Source organism: Sinocyclocheilus grahami, unplaced genomic scaffold (assembly GCF_001515645.1).
Source record: "Sinocyclocheilus grahami isolate Dianchi unplaced genomic scaffold, SAMN03320097.WGS_v1.1 scaffold1038.1, whole genome shotgun sequence".
NCBI lineage: Eukaryota > Metazoa > Chordata > Actinopteri > Cypriniformes > Cyprinidae > Sinocyclocheilus > Sinocyclocheilus grahami.
In genome coordinates this window covers 106,935-114,851 of record NW_015506217.1, presented here as the reverse complement: position 1 = coordinate 114,851, position 7,917 = coordinate 106,935, and the positions used below count along the sequence as shown (strand labels likewise).

The following is a 7,917-nucleotide window of genomic DNA, read 5'->3' as shown; positions in this document are numbered from 1 at the left end:
TTGCGCTGTTTATCTCTTATAAATCGTGGCGGAAGCGCAGCGCTGCTTTGACGCGCGGCTGACGGATGCACCGGGTAGCACCGCTTCACACTTTTGGAGTACTTGCTTTTTACAGTTTCGCGTGGGCTGTAATTTAAAAACAGCGCCTAATATCTCCCTCGCTTCGGCGATCGGCCCATCGGGAATGTCCCGGTGCTCCCCATGGCTAGTAGCTACATCGCTGGGTATATGTTCAAGTAAGCTAAATATGCCCAGATGCTGCGCAATTAGGCTTATTTAATATATCATGATGAGTCTCGGGTTCAGTATTTACACTAAATCTGCGCAGATTTGGCTTACATGAACTTCCTCTAGAAATTAATTAGTAAACATAATTTACGAAAAGTTACCTGCCAAATTGGCTAGTGATTTGACAGCGTTAACCGCCACAGCTGATTTTTACCCGCATTTGGCGGGTTGGCGGGTGTTAATTTCAAACCCTGCTAATAACTATAACTTAGTTATAACTAATAACTATAACTTGCTAACTAATAACTTCATTATTAACTGCATTAGTGTGCTATCAACATCTCAAGCCTCTGTTGCTAGGTTTAAAATGTTTTGGAATTAGCAACAATGGTGTTGGGTGAGATGCGTAAGCTAATCCTACTCACAAGAGCGACAAAAACCTAACGAATGTCTTTAAATATAACATCTGAACAATATTTGAGGTGTTAACCATATGAGCGGAATAATTGACTCCGGTCTGTTGAATTATTAGAAAATAATGCACACCCGTGGGATGTGGGTGTGCATTATTTTCTAATAATTCAACAGACCGGAGTCAATTACTGCTTACTGAAAGTATTTATATAATAAGTACTAGTATAATATTAGTAATATAATAATAAGGAGCTACCAGTGCGACAAGTCTAACATATTGCCAGCATATAGAAGAAATTACAGAGGGTACCTTGAAACTCCTCAGAAGAGCCTTGGCTTTGAAACACTGTGATTCATTCAGCACGTTGCAGAGTGAGTCTGACTCAGGAATGTTAAAATGTCATCTGGTGTAATTGAGTTATAGTTTGTTCAGTGTATATTACTGTGTGTATAGCCAGCAGTGTCAATGCAGGGCTCTGTGTAATCAATCCATTATGACTTGTAAATTCACTTAGAAAGAAAAATAAGCAGCTATTAAGGTTAAATCCCTCTGGACTGAATACGTTAAGAACTCACACAGTCCATTAGGTTCAGACAACACCAGGATATCTGTTGTAAATGTTAACTCATTTTTCCTCAGACACAATATTTTTGATTATCAAATACACATACATGTCAGAATCCCCAATTTAAAGCAATTGATCCGGTTAGATAATTTTTTTCATCTGGCTCAGAGTGGCCATGAGAGCATGATGCTTCTGATCTGGTGCTTGTATTCATATTGAGACAGCTTTACCTGAGAGCCATCACAGAGTCAGATGAATCAGTGTGATCAAACGCCTCAAGGGAAGATCTGAACACAGCTGCTGGGAGGAAGTTTTCTGTGCAAATGTCTCGGGGAAGGTAAATGTTGAGTCTTGTGTTTTACACCAGTATTATGTGAGGAGAGAGACTGTGTGTTAGACGTGTCATATTTAAACTTTTTGGAGGATATTACAGTTTGCAGATGGTGGCATTTGGAATCATTAAATCCAAAAGTACTGTGGAAAATGACTTTTTCCTCTTTGATTTTTCATATGCCGCAGGGTAGCTGCTAGAGTTAATTTAGTGTGAATAAGTATAATCACAAAAAAATCACAGCTGGCATTGTTAATGCTCATCACACTGACAGATGTACGCTCCATGACACACTTAATGCTTTTTTAAGTAAACGTATAATGTATTAATGAACTGTTTATGTAATATTTACAACCATAACATTGCTGTTGAGTTTGACTGAAAGCATCGAGTCTCGATATATCAATCAGCAAGTGTCAACAGAGGGTGGTAATTACACCATCCTAAATAGATTACTCGCAATGTTGCATTTACTTTGATTTTTCTAGTTATTTGTTGCATAGTAGAGACTGAAGCATCAGGTTAATGTATGCAACTACAGTATACTAATTCTCGCTCTATTCATGTCCCTCCCCCTTCATTAGCAGAGCATTATTTATGGTTGCGTTACAGTATTCAAGAGCTTTACAGTTTGACACTGCGTGAGTGCAGTGATGCAGATACATCAACAGACTTTGCCTTCTGAAATATTACTACTAAAAATTTAAAGATATTTTAAATTAAATGTAATAATTTTTATTTATTTAATTAAAAAAAAAAAATTTTATGCTACTAGTAAAATAAAAATACGTATACTAGTATACTTTTTTTGAGCGCAGCTGAATAATAATGAGAAAATAAGAATTAGCTCTTTGGTAAACATTATTATTACTGTTGCTCATATTAAAGGATGTGTTCGCTTAAATTAAAGTTGAATAACAGGAATGATGCATGTTTCTTTTCTAAACAAATTAACGATTTTTTTTTGCCTGGTGGACCATAAAACGATCCGATAGATAGATAGATAGATAGATAGATAGATAGATAGATAGATAGATAGATAGATAGATAGATAGATAGATAGATAGATACTTTCATATTCAGAGACACGCAAAAAAAAAAGTTTTTCTCCCAAAACAACACTGGACACTCAAAATTGAAGCCAAATATAAATATATATATATATATATAAAAGAATTAAATATAAATGAATAAGAGTGCATCTTGAATCACGATTGTTGCCTATTCAGCTCGTGCTCATGGAAGAAAAGCTATTCAGGTAGAAGAGGATGTAATAGAATACAGTTTCTATCCCACAGCACAGTTTGAGTCATTTTATCAATAAACCCTAATCATGTATTATGTTTCCCAGTGTATGACAGAAAGAAAGTGTGATACTGCTTTGATCTGGCTCAGAGTGGCCATGAGAGCATGATGCTTCTGATCTGGTGCTTGTATTCATATTGAGACAGCTTTACCTGAGAGCCATCACAGAGTCAGATGAATCAGTGTGATCAAACGCCTCAAGGGAAGATCTGAACACAGCTGCTGGGAGGAAGTTTTCTGTGCAAATGTCTCGGGGAAGGTAAATGTTGAGTCTTGTGTTTTACACCAGTATTATGTGAGGAGAGAGACTGTGTGTTAGACGTGTCATATTTAAACTTTTTGGAGGATATTACAGTTTGCAGATGGTGGCATTTGGAATCATTAAATCCAAAAGTACTGTGGAAAATGACTTTTTCCTCTTTGATTTTTCATATGCCGCAGGGTAGCTGCTAGAGTTAATTTAGTGTGAATAAGTATAATCACAAAAAAATCACAGCTGGCATTGTTAATGCTCATCACACTGACAGATGTACGCTCCATGACACACTTAATGCTTTTTTAAGTAAACGTATAATGTATTAATGAACTGTTTATGTAATATTTACAACCATAACATTGCTGTTGAGTTTGACTGAAAGCATCGAGTCTCGATATATCAATCAGCAAGTGTCAACAGAGGGTGGTAATTACACCATCCTAAATAGATTACTCGCAATGTTGCATTTACTTTGATTTTTCTAGTTATTTGTTGCATAGTAGAGACTGAAGCATCAGGTTAATGTATGCAACTACAGTATACTAATTCTCGCTCTATTCATGTCCCTCCCCCTTCATTAGCAGAGCATTATTTATGGTTGCGTTACAGTATTCAAGAGCTTTACAGTTTGACACTGCGTGAGTGCAGTGATGCAGATACATCAACAGACTTTGCCTTCTGAAATATTACTACTAAAAATTTAAAGATATTTTAAATTAAATGTAATAATTTTTATTTATTTAATTAAAAAAAAATTTTTTTATGCTACTAGTAAAATAAATACTAGTATACTAGTATACTTTTTTTGAGCGCAGCTGAATAATAATGAGAAAATAAGAATTAGCTCTTTGGTAAACATTAGTTGCTCATATGCTCATATTAAAGGATGTGTTCGCTTAAATTAAAGTTGAATAACAGGAATGATGCATGTTTCTTTTCTAAACAAATTAACGATTTTTTTTTGCCTGGTGGACCAGAAAACGATCCGATAGATAGATAGATAGATAGATAGATAGATAGATAGATAGATAGATAGATAGATAGATAGATAGATAGATAGATAGATAGATAGATAGATAGATAGATAGATAGATACTTTCATATTCAGAGACACGCAAAAAAAAAAGTTTTTCTCCCAAAACAACCCTGGACACTCAAAATTGAAGCCAAATATATATATATATATATATAAAAGAATTAAATATAAATGAATAAGAGTGCATCTTGAATCACGATTGTTGCCTATTCAGCTCGTGCTCATGGAAGAAAAGCTATTCAGGTAGAAGAGGATGTAATAGAATACAGTTTCTATCCCACAGCACAGTTTGAGTCATTTTATCAATAAACCCTAATCATGTATTATGTTTCCCAGTGTATGACAGAAAGAAAGTGTGATACTGCTTTGTCTGCACAATGGAAAGCAAACTCAGTTAATGAATTCATCTTAATGAGGGTCTAGGCGTCAGCCCTTTGTTTTAGCGCAGGCGGCCACAGCAGTGATTAGCATATAAATACTGAGAGGGAATGAGGGTCTCGTGTTTTCATTTCAGTCTTCATGTGTTAACATGTGATACGAGTTCAGATCAATGCCTTTGCTTTAACACCAAGAAAATTCCTTCACAATTGTCTGCTGATGTGTCTCACTGTCTCTGTCCTCCAACAAATACACCAAACAGATATGCAGGTTGAATAGATATTGAATAGATTTGATTTATTATAAAAGAGAACAGAAAAGTATACTTAAGATCATGTTCCAGTATTGAACCCTGAAAACAAAAACACATTTGTTCCTTTTCCTCTTCAATGTCATTTTTATTTGTCTTATCAAAGCAGTTCTTTAACAAAACTCAAAAAAGGCTTTTGTTTCAGTTTTTAATTTGCCTTTTTAGCATAATTTTTTCTGCAAGCAGGTGGATATTTTATTGGGTAATTCTAATGCTGGGTCTCATATTTCATATATTTGTTATCTTGGTATGATATCTTTTTGTGTGTGTTAACTGCTTTATTATTTCATTGCAGTTCCGCATCCTGATATTAAAATCATCCATTCACTCTTATAAACTCACTCTGGGCTTATTCTGAAAGTCTGATCCTCTATAATCTTACACTGGCGTCCCATAACTCACATTTTCTTTGTTTTTGTGAAGTGTCGAAAATCTGGAATTTGGCACATACCAAGTTTAAAATAGGCCCTAAAAGGTAAATTTTTTTTTCTTTATTATTATTCTGCACCAAATAGTCAGTGAAAAGGAGGAAAATGTATATCAATATCAGGAGGTCAAACTAAATATTATATGATTTTTTTAGTTTATTTTTTTAGTTTATTTGACTGACTATATTTTATTATATATATATATATATATATATATATATATATATATATATTAAAACAAATATATTTGTCCTGAAATTAGGAAATGAGAAAATTTTCTTTATGCATATATTTAATTAAATAATATAATGTTTATATATATATATATATATATATATATATATATATATGTGTGTGTGAGTGTGTGTGTGTGTGTTTTATTTATTTATTTATTGAAGTTTCTAGCAAAACATAATAAAATCCATAAAATATATGTTTTTTCCCCTCTATAGCTGGCTCTTGAGGACCCTGTGCACGGCGTCTCTCTTCAGCAGTTTGTCTATGAGAAGCTGAAGGCTCAGCAGATGTTGATGGGGGACCAGGGCTTTCAGGCTCTCATGGAGACGGTGGACACGGAGATCGTACGACAGCTGCAAGAGTTCATCTACGGCATGTGAGGAAGAGACAACAGCAGACCATTAAAACCAGTCCTCTCAGGCCCGAGATGTCAACATTTTAATGACAACCCAGAGAAAAGATCTTACATATTTTTTTAAACACACACTTTCGTTTGCTTCCTCAAACACACCTTTTTCAAAATTTGAGACGGGGCAGAGAGGAAATCTACTTAGACTGAAAAAAGAGACACTGTAAGAAAGTATGTTGTGCTGCCAAGTTTTTATAATGGGAAAAGAGATTTGAAAGCACCAATTAAAGTTCCCAAGCAGTGTTTACACTCAGCCTTCATATAAAAAGTTAAAATGTTTGTATTTATGTAAAATACACTGCATGACAACATTCCTTTTTTTCTCCCTCGGGTGGCTTTTCCCAACTACAGTATATCAGGAACTACTGAAAAGTCATTAACATTTTTGATTGAAAGCATTTTCATTTTCATATCAGATACATGAATGGATGGATGCAAATGTTTACCTTCCCGTAACTATTGCTGCTAATGCTCCAACACTGTACCTCTCACATGGGGTTCACAGGAGATCATAAGAACCAAATACATCAGAAACCAATGTCTATATTAATCACAAGTACAGTGCAAACGTATGAGTGAATATTCTTACTGCCGTAGCAAGCTTTCCTTTTTTTTGTTTTAAGTTCATGCAATAATAAGTGTGTATACATTTACAGAAATGTTTTTGGTTAAAAATGGGATGTTAAAAAGCACAGTCATACCATAGAAATTAATTTCAAGTCTGAATAAAAGCCTTATGCTTTAAGCCTTATTTATCCACCACTAACACACCTGATATTGTATCTCACATCTGTAGTAACATGCATACAGTATGTTACATTACAGCACATTTCGCTCTGTAGTTTTCAACCCTATTTTTTCATTGATGCAGCTTCAATAAAGTTCAGTACAATCTGAAATTCACTGCTCACTTTGATAGCATGCTGTATAAACCTAATGGTTGACATTTTCTGAATGTTTACCATGACCCAAGGAACAGAAATCAGAGCTCAGAGCTGAGCTTTTGAGTGTAGTAGTAAAAAATAGCTGAAATATAAAAAAAAAACACAAAACAAAAAGCATTTATTCCACTTTGGTGAATTGTATGAACAGTTTTGGCCTAGCAGCCTCCAATGATCTTGCTTTCCCCGCTATATAAAAGCCCACACTTTCATGCTGATGTAATAACCAGAAACAGTCCCTGGTGGCAAGATGTGTGAATCACGTCCAATTAAATGTGGCATTTCTGGAATTACTGTTATTATTTACGTCTCTCATTTTCACTCCATATTGATTAAGTTCTTGGCTACTTCTTGACTTTAAAGCGGAAGTCTTAAGTGGTGCTAGTTATTCAAAAAAGACTCACTAACCTTAAGGCGATCTGTTTATAAACTGGCTTTCTAAGCAAAATGGTTTCTGAGATTGATTCAAGCAAACCCATTGCTGGTTCATTTCTATTGTATAATAGGTCTGCCATCAAAGTCTTGAACTATTAGTCTCAACTTCACACACGCACCCACGGGCCACCGGCCATTTGTTGAATGACCACCTGATTGTACTGAAAAATAGCAGACACTGTGCAATAATCCTTTGCAAGGAAAGAAGCTAATTTTCTATATTTTAGTGATGTCTGGAGTCATAAATGAACTGGGACTGATACACCATTACTTGAATTAGAAATGTGCAAGGAAAAAACAGCTAAATACTACCATTCTCATAGGGACAAACATATTTCAGGAAAAATATTGCATGTAGAATTTCATTGACAGAATGAAATATTTATGGCCAGTAAAAAGTTACATTTGGACGTTGATGCTTGATTCAGATTAATAAGATTGCCTGTCTGAATGTTTATCCTTACTTGTTGACTGGCAAAAATCAATATTGTTGACTGGTGTCTCATAAAACCAACATGGCAGCTGAAACTTAAAGCAGAATACTGAGCTGATTCACATAGAGACATCCGAAAAATGTAAGATTGTTTTGGCTCTTACAGCAGCTGAAACTAATAATATAACTGTACTTCATTTCAGACATTTC

General features: G+C 34.7%; 1 pseudogene; it reads left to right on the top strand.

Moving 5' to 3' along the window:
• The window catches only part of LOC107565983 (importin-11-like), a 185,769-nt pseudogene extending 179,900 nt beyond the window's left edge, over nucleotides 1-5,869 (top strand).
• Nucleotides 5,870-7,917: the final 2,048 nt, after the last annotated feature.